The following is a 3,106-nucleotide window of genomic DNA, read 5'->3' as shown; positions in this document are numbered from 1 at the left end:
TTGTGTGGTCTTTTGACCTTAATGTACATAATAAGAACAAAAACCCTAAAAACATTTTGTGTGGACTGTTGGTTTGATCTGAGACTATGGGACTTAGTATTTAGGTACCACTCCCTATGCAAAGGACTTGGCCAATGCCAACTTTCATGAAACCAAGTGCTTGTGAAGTGAACATTCATCTGATACAATATTGAAGATCCATTTGAGTTCACCTGCAACATGATCATTGTGAAGCTGTTATTTTGAATCTGTGTCTCATGCCCTCTTTGAAGTCATCTGATGCATGCGAAATTTTGAAGAAGATCAGGGAGTTGCTAAGCTTGGATGTGGATATTGTCGCAACTGAGCGAAAAAACAACCGGCGAAGGAAAGAAAACAGAAGAGTCGCCACCGTTCGTTATTTATCCCAAAGGAGGGAAAGGAAACGATCGAAGAAAACCTGAAGAGAAGGAAAAGACAATGTCTCGCAACCAAATCTAGGGTTCGGGAGTCGATTATGCGAAGGGAAGGTATTAGCACCCCTACGCATCAGTAGTACTCTACGGGATCCACTCTTGTTGTTCTAGTCTAAAGGGTATAGGTATATCTAATGTACTATCTTCTAAAAGAAGGGTCAAAAGGAAATGACTCGCAAGGATGTCGCATCCACTGCCTACGTATCTCATCTGAATATGAGAATCAGAGTCTTCGTAGCTCAGCTACCTATGGGTTAAAGAGAAGTGTGATCGCTAAGACATCACATCTTATGCCTACGTATCTCATCTGGAATGAGAATCAGAAACGTAGTTCAGCTAACTACGGGAACAAGGGTCTCGATTGCAACTAGGGCAAGAGAAAAGGGAAGGTCTCGATCGCAACGAGGGCGAGAGAAAAGAATCGCAGCAAGGGCGAAAGCAAACAAGGATTAGTTATTAGTTGTCAGTCAAACTCGGCAAGACATCGCATCTCGTGCCTACGTATCTCATCTGAACATGAGAATCAGAGTCGTCGTAGTTCGACTAACTAGGGGTTAGAGATTGCCATCTGAACATGGACCTACAAAAGAAGACAGCATCTTTGTCAGAGGAAAGTGGGCAATGTGTTCAACGTCCTAGCAGTAGGTGTCGCAGCTCGCTGAATCGAGTCTTAGGCAGTTACCTCTTTGCAACAGAACAGACTGACATGCCACAAGATCGGAGACGCACGGAAGGTCTAAAAAGTGGGGAAGCTCTTCCCTAGAGTTGTCATGCAATGTGGACCTATGTGTTAGGATTTACAAAGGGGACATCTACCTAATGTTAGCATGCAAAGAACAAAGGAATTCTACCTATGTTATCATACAAAGGTTTCTACCTAATGGGTGCTACCTAAACGGAACAAGAGTCGACAATGGAGCAAGGAGAGGTGCCACGGATAAGGGTAGATGGTGATGCCTGAGGCAATCGACTTACAGGTAGATGGCGATGCATGAAGCAATCGACTTACAAGAGAAATGGAGATGCATGAAGCAATCGACTTACAAAAGGATGGATGAATACGTGTTGGTTCTGTTAAGTTTTGAAAATGATTACTCGACGTTGGATCTAGCTTTTGATCTTGTTTTGAAATGATTATCGGATGTTCGTTTTAATTCTTGTATTAACAGATGAATAAAGAATGAAAGAATAAATATTATACACTTCATGGGAGAGGGGTACATTTGTTATGAATGGGGATTGTTCATGGCAATCAAACAATAAGAATATATGCCTCATACATCATACAAGTAGGCAACCGTTATCAATCAAATCAGATGAGTAAACAAGTATGTAATCAAATCAAAGAATCAAAGAATGGTATAATGGAGCATTAAGCAAGGCACGGAAAGTATGAACATGTTAAACAATCAAGCAATAGAAAGCATGGATGAGAGAAACAAGTGTAACAGATAACAGATGAATCAGACAGGTGAAAAGATGCACAACAGCGGCCATTGAAATAATTAAATCAGGAAATGAGGTAAGGATCAAATAAAATCAAGATAAAAGGCCTCTGATACATGGCATATGAGATGAACAAGGGAGGATCAAAAGATCTCTTCAATTGCCATAAGCAATCCCTAAGTCAAACATCAATCATAAAGAAGTCAAATGAAAAGTCAAGTCAACTTAAAAAATATGAAATAAATAGCAAATTAATCAAGAAAATTATGAAAAATTAAACTAAATAAGGTGGGGTCAGGAAATCATCATCCCCCAAAAAGGTTTCAAAAATAATGAAAATTGGTATGTGAATTAATTAGAATAAAACAGAGGTCAAACTAGAAGTCAACCAACCAAAATAATTATCAAATAAATAGAAAATGGAGAAATAAAAATCCAAGAAAAGGTCAGGTTGACCATGGGACAGTGGTCAACCCTCATCCCAAAAATCAGAACCTAAAAATAATTTTAAGTCATGAAAATAAAAATCAATAAAAAATGTATGCTAATATGAACCATTTAGAATAAATAATTAAAATAAAATATTAACATTAAATAAATACGAAAATAAAAATTAAATAAAATTAAATAAGACATCAAGAATGTGGAATTTTTTTTTTCTGGATTTTATGGACAAAAGAAATATTTTAAAATAATAAAAATCAAAACAGAAATTAAAATTGAAATAAAAAGGAGAATGAAAATGGAAGGGGGTGTATAAGTATTTAAAGTGAACTAGGGAATTAAAGGGCGCTGATAGGCCAAACACGTGGGGTGCTAAAAGCGAATGATGCAGGGCCCAGTCCAAACAATTATTTAAGTCAGCGTGACACATTGCAAATAACATTTTAATTAAATAAATCATGTGACATGATGTCAACTGGCCACGTTTTCATTTAAACACTACAAGACAAAAAACCAGATGGGTGGCCAAGATTACAAAACGCGCACATGATCCAACGGTGCTGAAGAGGACACGTGGTCGTCTTCTTCACCAAACCTTGCCCTAACTCCATGCATGCAGAAACACGAAAACAACAGTGGATTTTCTCCAACTTCAACTCTAAAATGCAAACATGATAGTGCACCAAAAATCATGAAATAAAAACCAAAGTTCAAGTATGAAATGTGAAGAGTATCATGGTATCTTGTTTTAAGCTAAATGG

This window comes from Lathyrus oleraceus, chromosome 4 (genome assembly GCF_024323335.1).
Source record: "Lathyrus oleraceus cultivar Zhongwan6 chromosome 4, CAAS_Psat_ZW6_1.0, whole genome shotgun sequence".
NCBI lineage: Eukaryota > Viridiplantae > Streptophyta > Magnoliopsida > Fabales > Fabaceae > Lathyrus > Lathyrus oleraceus.
Note: the sequence above shows the minus strand (reverse complement) of the source record.